Genomic DNA, 14,333 nt, shown 5'->3' with positions numbered 1-14,333 from the left:
CCAATTTTTTTTTTAAGCAAAGGCTTTACAGAGCTCTCTCAGCAGTAGCACCATCACAGCAGGACTTTGGGGGCAGATGTCCAGGGCCTCACTGACAGAGCAGAATAAGCAGAAGGGCCCCCAAACACAGCAGGGCTGGCTTATTGCATTTTGAAGCCAGTGAAGTCATACACCTCACCATCTAAAAGCAGGGGCTCATAGAACCATAAAGTTCAGAGTCTAAAATTACATAAACTGCACCACTGCCTCTTAGTCTGTAGTTTCTCTCTTCTCAGGTAACAGGAAGCAGGAGTGGCTCTTAACATGTTCCCAGTTCCTCCCAGGAAATGTAACACAGGCTTATGTCTCTACTGGATCTTCCATATGGTTCCACTTGCTTTGGACTGCCAAAATTAAAGAGTTTCAAACACTCAATATAATACCACAATACATGGTGGATGGACTGTATTCAGTTTGGAAGAGATCACAAGTTCTGTATAAACAATGAGATTGGCCACTTGGGACTCGTTCACACAGCGACTTACTGTGAGATTGGTGCTACTTGCATCCCCATTTAATCCACATGGTTCACACGACATTGCAGGCAAGCAGAAGCTATGATGCAGTTTTCACCTTTTAATCCGTATCAACCCAATTTGCTGATGGGCTCATTCACATGGGAGTTGAACTTCTCATTAAAGACACAGCTTTTGCCATCGCAATAGATTTGCAAGGTTCACACTTCCTACCTTCAAATCCGCTGTTTTCTGTTCACACTAGTCAGCATTCCTCTGGGAAGGATTTGTGTCACTCTTTTGTGCCCCCACCCCCAATTTTACATGTTTACTCCCTCCAGAGTATCGCTATTGCTAAGGCAGAAGGGGATGGGGTTTTTGTCAGTTACATTGTTTCTTGTCAATTGCACGCAAAACTGATTAGAGGGGGGAGTGAGTGAAGTAGGCAAACAAAAGGGGATGGTTGTTTCTTGTTAATTGCACACCTCTCCCAGCTGAAGGTCAGGTACAATTGACACTAAACTGATTAGAGGGGAGAGTGAGTGAAGTAGACCAAGAGAACTCCAATAGGGGAGGACAGAGCAAGTCAAAAGTGGCTGGTTAAGCCACTTTTCGCATTATCAATTATTTGAGTTGATACGGATTAAAAGGAGAAAACTTGATCACAGCTTCTGCTTGCCTGCAATGTGGTGTGAACCATGTAAATTAAACAGGGATCCAAGTACCACCAATCTCACAGTAAGTTGCCGTGTGAACAAGCCCTGATCATGCGAAAAGTGGCTTAACCAGCCACTTAGCAAACATGTACAATTGGGGGCAGGGGCACAAAACAGTGACACCAATCCTTCCCAGAGGAATGCCGATTGGCATGAATGGAAAACAGCTGATTTGAAGGTAGGAAGTGTGAACCTTGCAAATCTATCGTGATGGCAAAAGCTGCATCTTTAATATGAAGTTCAGTTCCAGTGTGAATGAGCCCTTAGGCATGAGAAGGAGAAAAAATTCAAAGTATGATAACCTCAGTTTCATCATTCTTCTAGTGACAGTTCTGGTTTAATTTGTTCTAACACCCAATTATTGGTCTTTTTCACACTCCATGGTATGCACAGAGCTCTCCTCCACCACCACATTTCAAATGAGTTGATTTTTCTCTTATCCGCTTTTTTCACTGTCCAACTTTCACATCCATACATAGAGATTGGGAATACCATGGTCTGAATGATCCTGACTTTAGTGTTCATATAAAGGTTTTAAAAAACAACAACACTTGTCAGCACTTGGAACTTCTTTCCTTTCAGATATGCAGCACATCACTGACATTTCTGCTCCCATAATATCCACACATTGTCAAAATTTCAAGTCTGCAGTGCTGGCAGATATCAAGATGCATGGTCACTCATTGAGAAACAGTAACTATTTTAGAATTCCTCTTTACATTTTTTTCAGTAAAGAGCATAATGTTACAGCTGAAGCGAGGAGAAATAGCCTTCCCCAACAGCAGAAGAAAGGAGGATAGCTCCGTGACAGACCATCTGCTTTGCATACAGACGGTCCAAGGCTCAATCTAGACAGGGTTGGGAAATGACCTGTCTGAAACTGTGGAGAGCTGCTACCAGTCAGTGTCCATCAACATTTGTGGGTTTGAGACAAGTGGGCCTCCGTCTTTCAGGTGAGTCTCAGTGTCACGGCCCAGCCCATGGGCGCACTCTTGCCTATTGACTGGACCAAGAGGATCACCAGCCACTCCTCACAGGCCTAGATACATGTGGGAGTAGGTTAGAAGAGCCAGGCTGCACCATGCAAAGTTGGAGGGGCAGAAAGGAAAAAAAGCAAAAAGAAGAGAGACAACAGATGGAATGGCCAACAGAATATGAGGGAAGGAGGAAAAAGAACAGAGGGTGAGAAGTGACAAGGATGGATGGACTGAGGAAGTGGAAAAGGCGCTAATTCAGTTCTATCTCACAGACTCACAACCCCATACCCCAACCCTCCTTCTTTCCCACCCATTCTCCTGCCCAGGGACAGTCCAAGACATTTTGCTACCAGAAGCACAAGGCAAGATCACACCTCCTTCACTCCACATCAAGAAGCCAAGCAGACTGGCAGGTGAATCTTTCTTCAACCCTGGTGATGAGATAGTAGGCTGTTGATGGTATGTTTTTATTTTGTAAGCTGCTTTGAGACCCAGATGCAGTAAAAAGCAGAGAATCAACTCATTTGAAATGTGGTGTTGGAGGAGAGCTTTGCGCATACCATGGATTGCAAAAAAGACAAATAATTGGGTGTTAGAACAAATTAAACCAGAACTATCACTAGAAGCTAAAATGATTAAACTGAGGTTATCATACTTTTAACGCATAAGAAGACGACATGATTCACTAGAAAAGACAATGACGCTGGGAAAAACAGAAGGGAGAAGAAAAAGAGGAAGACCAAACAAGAGATGGATTTATTCCATAAAGGAAGCCACAGACCTGAACTTACAAGATCTGAACAGGGTGGTTCATAACAGATGCTCTTGGAGGTCGCTGATTCATAGGGTCACTATAAGTTGCAATCGACTTGAAGACACATAACACACACACAAATTTTAAAGAAATAAGGCTATATTCAACGTAGCATGTCCCTTGTTCTGTCACTGCAAGGATTTCTCCTTGAGCAACAGAACATTTACCCCCTCTCCTCCTCCCACATGCCCCCTTAATCTGTTCTGGGGAGTTCCCCCAATCCTATGAAGCAGATCATGGGATAGCAGGAGGATGAGAGTCCTGTTGCACTAGCAGTAATCTTTGCACTAGTGCTATTATTTAATTGAATACCACCCATAGTGTTTACCATCACACCTGAAGGCAGCAAGCTAGCTTAGGTGGTACAGGAGAGGCATGCACAGCTCTGTTCTTTAACAGTTCACCACTGCTGCTGCCCACTCCACTGAGCAAAGAAACTTCTCCTATCAGGAGAAAGGGCCAGAGGGGACACTGAAAATGAGGAGGGGGGGAATACAAAGGAAGAGATAAGAGCATAAAACTATTACAGGAGACATGAATATAAAAAGGTGTTGGGATGAGAGTTGAGAGAAACTGGCAGTTTGGAGGAAGAGAAAAAGGAAAAAGTAGGGACAGATGAGTAAAAATGTTTTGCAATGCATGTGGGTAAGGGATACAAATATAAAATAAAAAGCCTTCTTCACTTAGAGCAGGGGTGGGGAGCCTTTGGCTCTCCAGGTGTTACTGAACTATAACTCCCATCACCTCTGTCCACTGGCCATGCTTGCTGGGGCTGATGGGAGTTGTAGTGCAGCACCATCTGGAGGACCAAAGGTTCCCCACCCCTGAATTACAGCCTCTGGATCAGCAAATCCTGCCTAAAATGGGAAAGCTAAGTAACAATACCTCCAGGGCTAATGTCTGTACTTCGCTTGAGGAAAGCTGAATATGGAACCCCTTGCCATAAGGAAACTGCTGTGGCAAAAATTTAGCAATTCCCTAAGAGGAATTATATATTAGTAGAAAATAATATCCATAATTGCTAGCTGATTATGCCAAACTCTGCCACCATACACCAACATTTTGTGACTGACTCAGCCCCTCTACCACCATTTTAAGACTGTTGGGCATCAGAAGTTTTCAGGGGATAAGAAGTTTGAGAACCTCTGGTATAGGCAATACTGATTAGGACTGCACTGTTAGATTACCATTACCCTGATTCAATATAAAGCAGTTTCCTATATAAAAGGCCCCTTTAACCTTTTCTAGTTCCTACTCTCTATTTAAGATTACTACTATTCATTATATCAGTCAGTATCGACTGCTTTTTTAACCTCCTCATTCTCCTCCATCCAAAATATTATTTTTATTTATTTATTTATTAAATTTATATCCCGCTCTTCCTCCCAATAGGAGCCCAGGGCAGCAAACAAAAACACTAAAAACACTAAAAAACATCATAAAAACAGACATTAAAATATCTTAAAACAAAACAACTTAAAAATATATTAAAACAAAACATCTTTCTCTTAAAAAAAAAAAGCTTTAAAAACATCTTAAAAAGCAATTCCAGCACAGACACAGACTGGGATAAGGATTCTACTTAAAAGACTGATTGAAAGAGGAAGGTCTTCGGTAGGTGCCGAAAAGACAACAGACATGGTGCCTATCTAATATTTAAGGAAAGGGAATATCAGAAGGGTAGGTGCCACAATACTAAAGGTCCACTTCCTATGTTGTGTGGAAGGGACCTCCTGATAAGATGGTATCTGCAAGAGGCCCTCACCTGCACAACAGAGTGTATCAACTGCGTATATAACAAGTAAGACGATCTTTCATGTATCTTGGTCCCAAGTTGAATAGGGTTTTGTACACCAAAACCAGACGTTTGAACTTAGCCCGGTAGGCTAAATATTAGTGTAATTCTTTGCCATTCTGCCAATTTAAAACACACATACAAACAAAAAGCCTTCTAGAAACCAATTACTATATTGTCTCACTCATACTCACAATTGCAATGATAAAAAATGGTTATTTGGTCCATAATTCCACAGCAGCTTTCTTCAGGCCTCTAACAGGAAGTGACTTTCTTTTATCACTGTTGCTTAATATGATCCTTCAACACATGCCACTTTGTTTTATTTACACAAACTGTTGCTTGATTGCAGCTCCACAAAAGGGGAAAAAGAGAGGAAGAGTTCTGAACTCTATCACTTCTATTGTTTTATTGTTAAGTCACTGTTGGATTGCAGGCCTTCACACACTTATCTGAGATACAAACTCAATGCAGCTTATTTCTGAGTAGATACACAGAATATACGATTGCACTGTCATTATCAATCCCCAGCTCCCTTCTGATTTTAAGAGCTTTTAACAGTCCAAACACAATAAAAGCTACAATTCTATACATGCTTACCTGTCACCATTGAATTCAATGTAGCTTACTTCTGAGTAGACATGCACACAATCAGTGATCCTTTCTTTCCATCAAGAAAGAGTGAGAATTTGTCATTAAAAAAAACAGTGCTTCTAACATTCTAAAGTTTGCTTGCTATATTATCTATCATAAAAGCTACAAGGCAAATGCCTATAAGGTATTGCATTTTGATACTGTTTTCAAACCATCACAAAGCAAAGAGGCCCAGTCATTTTGAATTTGGGAAACGCTCCACCTCTTTTGCTTATATCAGCTCAGTTCAGGATTGGTTGGTCACTCATACAGTTGCCAATAAAGGTTCAATCCTGCAAAAAAGTGGGAATAGAACTGCTTAAACTTGCAAATCAGTAATACACATGAATAAAGATATAATACCCTTAATGAATAAAGAAAAATATATACTTGTATGTGCAGTTTTTACTATGAGTCCATTATTTTATGATTATACACTTGAACCACATTGTGCAGAGTAGCTTCCAAACAAATGCCATATACATGTACATAGAATTTTCAAATATGAGAACATGCACCGGTATACTTATTTTTTCCTAAACTGAAATTGCCTCCAGGGAAGGGCTACAGCTCAGTGTAGACAGCATGCTTTGTATACAGAAATAGTCAGCCAGGCTCAGTTCCCAACATCTCCAGGTAGGCCTGGGAAAGGCTTTTACCTGAAAACCTGGATATCTATTACCTGTTATTGTAGTATTGTACAGTACTAAGCTAGATGGACCTGTGGACTGACCCAGTATAAGGCAGATTCCTATCTAAGAAACATTGCAGATATTTTAAAGTTTAGTTTTCTAGAAGCTACTACTGCTTTCTACCCCTTCCCAAGTTCTGAAGTGAGTGTAGATCCACATGTAGCCAAAGCATCATCATCCACACATAAGAGAGGTATCAGCAGACATTGGGGAAAAATCTGTAGAAAATAAAATGTGTCCGGGGGGGGGGGATCCCAAAAGCAGCCCAATGAGAACTAAGCATGCTCATTAGGCACGGAATGTTGAGTGACTGGTGGAGGGGAACAGAAAACCAGGGAAAGGGCAAATGGAACGGAGTGCGTGGAAATCTGAACAGGAGCATTCCATACTGTAACATTTTGTTGCAGATCCCACTTGTGTTAAGTATAAAAATATGTATCCCTATTAGGGTTGCCAGGTCCATGGCCTGAGACTGATCCTGTATCTTTAGGAGAAGAGAAAGTCAGCCAAGTACATGTGTTCTTGCAATTCTATAAGGGGAAAAACCACAAGGTGAAATTGTCCCTTCCCCCTCCACAACTTTTAAAGATACAGAAGACCTCTTGGAGGGCAACCAAGAGGTCTTCTGTATCTTAAAAGTTGGGCGGGGGAAGGGAGAATTCCACCATGTGGTTTTTCTCATTACAGAGTTGCAAGAACACCTGCACTTGGCGGACTTTCTCTTCTCGTAAGATACAGGATCAGTCTCAGGCCAAGAACCTGGCAACCCTAATCCCCATCCTAGGCATATTTATGGGGCCGAGTTCAATGTGGCCCAAATCTGTATGCACCTATACATGTTTACTCAGAAGTAAGTCCCAATAGGCTTAATAGTGCTTGCTGTCAGGTAAGGGTGCATGAGATTGCATATGTGCAACACTAGCAAGTATGTACAGGATAGCAGCTTTAATTCCAAGGATATCCAAGAACAGGATATCCTGTTCTGTAAAACTTGCCTAGGGTGTGCAATTACACACTGACAAAATAAAGAATTTGCATCAACAATAACAACAAAAAGAGGATAAAGGAGAATACCCATTTGCATATGGTAATTTATATGTATAGGTACAAATGTAGAAATAATGATTATAATTTAATTAGAGATATAATGCATCTCACCATTGTAGAGAAGATGCCAGGTAACTCGTGTGCCTGGTCAGTCTGCTGACGGGCAACTTCAAAGCCCCTACTGCTCTCCCTTCTTTAAACCAAACTGGGACTGAACATCCCCTCAAGCAGAGGACACCTTCAAACAGAGAACAGTCCTCTGACAGCTCTTCAAACTAAAGGACTATAGAGTAGGCCCTATGGCCACCCTAACCTTGCCCTCTTCTCCATCACTGGAACCTGGAGCATCATCCTGGCTGCAATCATATATAAATCACACACACAAACACACAAAATGGATCTGGATGAAACTAGTTTAGCACGACTGACATCTCAATTTTTTCAGAAGTATGTATGTATTTATTTATTTATATTATACTTATACGGCTGGCTGTCAATAAATATTCATTGAGCGGCTTGCAGGAAAGATGATGTTAAAAATGCAATATATAATAATTAAGATTAACAAAAACAAAATAAAACAGAGACTATAAACAATTTACAGCCTGGATGTAAAATATATTTTAAAACCCAGGTGAATACAAATGCTTTCACCTGGTGCAGAATAGGCCAGGCAAGCCTCCCTGGAGAGAGTATTCCTAAGCCAGGGTACCATTAGTGAAAAAGCCCTCTTCTTGGTAACCACCTGCCCCTCTTCACTTGGCAGGAGCACCCAAAGCAGAGTCTCTGACAAGGAACTTAAAAGTATGGGGAGGGAAACGCAAGAATATTCAGTGGGCCTTACTCCCTAGAAAGTGCACTTTGGATTGTAACCTAACAATACAATCTTATGCAAGTCTACACAGAAGTAACACCCATTGAGCTCATTGGGACTTGCTCCCAGGTACATGGTTGGATTAATCAGTAGTGATTAGTGCCCATCGGGATTGGTGGAAGGAGGGAGGCAAATAATGGGTGAAGCCAAAGACTATGACAGGTGAAACCAACTAATTCTAATTTTCCTGCCATCTTCCTGTCTGGTGAGTTCTAAAAAGGCAACACTGAAACTAAGGAGGACAGAGTTGACAGTCAGCGCCACCCCTGGATACCTAAGAAGGCAGGCAGGTGGGAACTGGCTAAGGGCAGTTTGAAGTTAGTAGGGCAGTGCCCCTTTCACCCTAATGGACCAGCCTCCACTTTTATTGCTTTTACTTTATCAGTTATTGCAGCCTAACACAGCTAAACAGCCAACTGGGCCAGGTAAGTCTGCACCATTTGTCAGATAAATCTTTTTTCCTATAGAAATGATCAAGGGGGAAGATGTGACACATAATGCAGTTCCAGCAGATGGCACCAGACACTCATTGTTAGACACAGTGGAACTACAGTAGTGATAGCATCTCTCCCTCTAAAAAATAAAGTCTTATGGTACCCAAAAGACTAGAATTTCTTTAATCACTTTCCAACCCGTGTGTGTGTCTGAATATCCCCCCCACACACCAACAAAGTGGGGAAAAGAACAGATCAACAAGGCTAGACAGGTACCCAGGAACAATCTACTACAGGACAGACCTAGAAGAGAAAATGACAGAACACCACTTTTTGTCAAAGTTCCCAGCTGAAACCACTAAACTGTATCATCAAGGATCTACAGCCCATCCTGGCTGGAAAACAACCCTTTCCTCTCACAGGTCTTGGGTGGGAGCCTGCACTTCCTTACAGATAGCCCTCCAACCTCAAATAGCTTCTCACCGCAAACAACAAAACAGTACATAACAGAGTTACAGACACACACATCAGGCCCTGAGACAACTCTGCCCTCATGTATTCTGGCAACACAGAACCTAAAAATGTCATCCACAACATAAGGGATTAATTCATCTGCTCATCTGCCAGCAATGTCTTTCTGTGTTCTGAACAGGACAAGCAAAGAATAAACGTACACAAATTAGAAATGGCAATATTCAAAAGCCAATGGAGGGATATTTTTAACCTCCCACAAAACTTTGTAAGTGACCTTAGAATGTACTCGTCACATGAAGCAAAGGAACTTGAAAGGGAAACTGCAATGTGAAACTGCTGGATTACAGTACAACAAGAGGTTCAGTGTTATCCTTTATAGACTGAACCAACAAAAACAATTTCTAGTACATTATATGTATTAATTGGCTCACCAATGCAAAAATATTGGTGTTATCAATTACTGTTTTGCAAATTACTAGTTATAATTATCACTGTTTGTACTTTTCTGCATTTCATTTGCCTCTGACCTCACTGTTTACAAACCACCACCACATACACACAACCATGTATATACATGGAATTCATGATAATGCTTCATGCATCTGATGAAGTGGACTGTCCTCCAAAAAACATATTGGACAACGGCTAGAGCGCAAGTGGCAAAAGACGTGCTGTGAGGCTGATCGGGCACGAGTAAAACATCATAACCGTGCCTACTGTGTGGCGGTGAGGGTGGCGAAGAAGGCCCACTTCTCTGCCTCCATCGCATCCTCAGGTAGCCATCTGGTGGAGCTTTTCCATATTGTCAGGGGTCTGTTGACATCAACTCCAGGAAATGGAGTCTTAGACCCTTCGGAGGCCTACTGTGAATTGTTTGCAAGGCACTTTGAGGGTAAAGTTGCTTGCCTCCATAGCAGTCTTGATGCCCCCTCCACATCTACTGTAGTCCCCAGTGAGGTGTCCCGTGCAACATCTACTGCAACTTCTTGGGAATGGTTTCAGTTGATGCGGCCTGATGACGTGGACAAGGTGCTTGCGATGATGCGGCCAGCAACGTGTCCTCTCCACCCTTGCCCTCCTTGGCTTATTAAAGCTTGCAGAGGCAGTCTGACCGAGTGGATCCAGGGTGTGGTCAGTGCATCATTGCGGGAGGGAGTGGTTTCAGCCACCTTGAAAGAGTCAGTGATCTGGCCACTCCTGAAAAAGCCCACCCTGGACCCATTGGTTTGTGACAACTACCGACCGGTTGCAAATACCCCCTTTTTAGGGAAGGTGATTGAGAGGGTTGTGGCACAGCAACTGCAAGTACTCTTGGATGAAACAGATTATCTTGACCCATCCCGGTCTGGGTTCGGGCAGTGGCGTCACTAGGGGTGTGTGGACCACACCAGGTGACACCATCAGAGGGGGGTGAATCTCAGCTTTAATTTTAAAAAAATTAAGTTTCTAGGTGGTCTGGTTCTCGAGATATACATAAAAACGTCAGCCGCCCCCCAGTGGCGTCACTAGGGGGGTGCGCGGGGTGCGGACCACACCAGGTGACACCATCAGAGTGGGGTGATTCTCAGCTTTCATTTAAAAAAAAAATTAAGTTTCTAGGTGGTCCGGTTCTCGAGATATACATAAAAACGTCAGCCACCCCCCGACTGTTAAATCTTTTTTTAAACGACTGTATAGCACTTTGTAGCTTTAACTCCGCCCGTTCAGAATTGCAGCCAATCAGTGAAGTGTTTGTTTGACCTGTGGCAGTGTCTAGTAAACCTCATTGCAAGGCCAGAAAATGGTGGTTTCCCCCCCCCCCCCGTTTATCTGAAAATCTCATAAATTGGGTAAGTATATACATGTCAGTTTTTTCCCCTCTTGTGTGTAGGAGTCAGATCCTGGGCAGTGTTTTCAAAACCTACCCAATACTTGCTTTTGTGGGGGTAAAAGCATTGCTAATCCCATATCTCCAGAGTAAATCCCATTGAATTCAATACGATTTACTTTTGAGTAGACATGGTTATGAATGTGCTGAAAATCAATGGGACTTTGGAATGAATGTAAAAAACAATTGTGTTTCTGTTGTCTTTCTGTCCCTCTCTCCTCCAGTCCTATTTTAAAGCAAGTAGGCAGGGCTTACTTAGGTGTTACAGTTTTTATTCTGTAGGAAACGAATACTGTTTTTTTTAAAACTAATACTGATTTTTCTGCAATGACCAACTGGTTTGACAATAAACTATTATATGGGCTGTATGTATTTGTACATCTGCAGTGTGTGTGTGTAGTGTTTCCAACGACCCTGTGAGGTAGGGTTGGAAACCAAGGCAGCTCACAAGAAGAAATAAAGCCATTTAAAATCCAATAACCATAAAGCAAGAATAAACAGTTGGAAAACAGCCTAAAGAGGCATGATTCTGAATTTTGGGTTGGGTGAATGAAGTTTATTTATTATTTGATTTATATCCCGCCTTTCCTCCCAGTAGGAGCCCAGGGCGGCAAACAAAAGCACTAAAAGCACTTTAAAACATCATAAAAACAGACTTTAAAATATATTAAAACATCTTTGAAAATATTTTTTTAAAGCTTTAAAAAAACATTTTTTTTTAAAAAAAAGAAAAGGCTTAAAAACATATTAAAAAGCAATTCCAACACAGACTCAGACTTGGATAAGGTCTCAACTTAAAAGAACAAGTTGAAAGAACAAGTTCCTTATCACTTGAGGCTGTAGATCTCTGCACACTTCCCAGTTTGAGTAAGCCCCATTGAATACATTGGGGCTTGCTTCTGAGTAAACAAACATAGGATTGCACTATAAATATATTTACAGATTGTGTAATTCATAAACATATTTGAGAGTCATGTTTATATAAATATTTGTTCATACTGTGTCCCAATAAGTATTTGATTTCACACTATGGTTGTAGATGATTTTTTCCTCTACATTTTAAGTGTGCCGTTCTTCCTGGGGGTGGTCATGGTTCTCCATTGTTTTCATCCTGAGGGGAGGATAGGCTGAGAGATGGTGAGTAGCACATTTAAGGTCTCTTCACCTCCCCCCCCTTTTTATTTGTATTTATTTTATATTTCTCCAATATATTGGCTCCTAGAGATGTTTGTTGTTGTGAAAGAATGCATTAACAAAGATCTCATTCTTAATCCAGGAGCAAAAAAGGGTGTACGTGGCTGTAACTATCATGAAGGGACCCTGCAGCTCTGAATATTCTACTAAACAACTGATAAATACCTATGTAACTTTGTGTCTGGAGACTTATTATTTAGAATCACTTTCCATAATTGTAAGGAGGTGTGTCCACACGCAAGCATCCCAGGCACCTAAATGAGGGGTGAGAGCAGCATAGGGACATAAGCAGGTGTCTTATTCCAGGGGTTCCCAAACCTTTCTTCTACATAGACCACTTGAAAATTGCTGAGGGTCTGAAAGTATCTGAAAATTTACTATGGGCATGTGCAAGATAATTAACTCCCATTAGTGATAAGAGCAAGAATTTGAGCTGTGCGTATGATATTGTAATTTAAAGGTGTAATTTTAATTTTGCTAGTTGTTTATGTCACTACTATTGCCATTACATTCAGTGATATATGGGAATTACGATTTATGAGTAACATTAGTACAAAAAACATTACTAAGGATTCTGTATGGTCTGATACGGGACGAGGTCCATGGGGGTGACACCATGAGTTACCGCACCAGGTGACACCAACCCTAGTGACGCCACTGGGTTCAGGCCTGGTTATGGGACTGAATCGGCCTTGGTCACCCTGATGGATGACCTTTATCGGGAGAAGGACAGGAGGAGTGCGACCCTGTTATTCTTACTTGATCTCTCAGCGACTTTTAATACCATTGACCATGGTATCCTTCTGGGCTGACTTGGTGAGATGGGTATTGGAGGAACTGGTTTACAGTGGTTCCAATCCTATCTCCAGGGTTGCTCTCAGAGAATAGCATTGGGTGACTATCTTTTGGCCCCCTGGCAGCTGTGCTGTGTGGTGCCACAGGGTACCATCTTGTCCCCCATGCTGTTTAACATCTATATGAAGCCTTTGGGAGCAGTCATCAGGAGACTTGGGGTGAGGTGTCAGCAGTATACTGATGATATCCAGCTCTATTTCTCTGTAACATCTGAATCAGGAGAGGCCGTGCAAGCCCTGGACCGCTGCCTGGACTCAGTGGTGGGCTGGATGAGGGCCAATAAACTGAATTCTAGCAAGACGGAGGCAATGTGTGTTGGTGGTTCCCGAGTTCGGATAATTGGTCAGTTGCCTGCTTTGGATGGGGTTGTACTCCCTTTGAAAGAGCAGGTCCGTAGTCTGCAGGTGCTCCTGGATCATCTTTGTTGCTAGAGGCCCAGGTGACCTCCATGGCTAGGAGTGCCTTTTAACAGCTTCAGCTGGTACTACAGCTGTGGCCGTTTCTGGATCGGGATAGCCAGACCACTGTTATCCATACACTGGTAACCTCCAGGCTCGATTACTCTAATGCGCTGTATGTGGGGCTACCCTTGAGGTTGGTCCGGAAGCTGCAGCTGGTGCAAAATGCAGTGGCGAGATTGCTCACTGGGGCAGGGTATTGCCAACATGTCACTCTGTTGCTGAAAGAATTGTACTGGCTGCCCATTTGCTACCGGGCCAAATTCAAGGTTCTAGTTTTGGTGTACAAAGCCCTATACAGCTTGGGACCAGGATACCTGAAAGACCGTCTTACCCCTTATATACCCAGTTGATCACTGTGCTCTGCAGGTGAGGGCCTCCTGCAGATACCATCTTATCAGGAGGTTCGTTCTGCACAATATAGGAAACCGACATTTAGTGTGGCGGCACCTAACCTGTGGAATTCCCTCCCTTTGAATGTTAGACAGACTCCATTTCTGCTATCTTTTCGGCACCTTTTGAGGACTTTCCTCTTTCAACAATCCTTTGAAGTTGTGACCTATCCCATTCTGCGTCTGCATTAGAATTGCTTGTTAATATGTTTTTTTAATAATGTTTTAATTCTTTTTAAAAATATGTTTTTAAAGCTTTTTTTAAAAAATGTTTTAAACGTTGTTTTGTTTTAATGTATTTTAAGGTGTTTTTATGATATTTTAAAGTGTTTTTAGTGCTTCTGTTTGCCACCCTGGGCTCCTGCTGGGAGGAAAGGAGGGATATAAATCAGATAATAAATAAATAAATATTCTATGATACATGTGTTACTCTTTAAGGAGACACAACACCCTTTGAGGTTTTTGACCATTTTGGATGCCCTTTTCTGTCCTTTTCCAGCCCTACGATATCTATCACGGACTTCCAAGCGTGGTTCTAACATAGACGTATCGGTGCTGCTGTTATAAATAGAGCTTGTTCTAAACTGACGTGCGTCCGCGTATCTCTGTGGGTTGTA

The 14,333-nt window shown here is 42.1% G+C and overlaps 1 protein-coding gene across 2 annotated transcripts in view; it reads right to left on the bottom strand.

Moving 5' to 3' along the window:
- G3BP1 (G3BP stress granule assembly factor 1) overlaps positions 1-5,617 on the bottom strand; it is a 49,475-nt gene extending 43,858 nt beyond the window's left edge. For both annotated transcript variants that reach the window (XM_061617434.1, XM_061617435.1), the window contains exon 1: positions 5,397-5,617. The gene's annotated coding sequence lies outside the window, so the exon portion shown is untranslated. The remainder of the gene's footprint in view (positions 1-5,396) is intronic.
- Between the last annotated feature and the right edge of the window lie 8,716 nt (positions 5,618-14,333).

Source organism: Rhineura floridana, chromosome 3 (genome assembly GCF_030035675.1).
Source record: "Rhineura floridana isolate rRhiFlo1 chromosome 3, rRhiFlo1.hap2, whole genome shotgun sequence".
NCBI classification, from domain to species: domain Eukaryota; kingdom Metazoa; phylum Chordata; class Lepidosauria; order Squamata; family Rhineuridae; genus Rhineura; species Rhineura floridana.
This window is presented reverse-complemented; position numbering and strand designations above follow the sequence as displayed.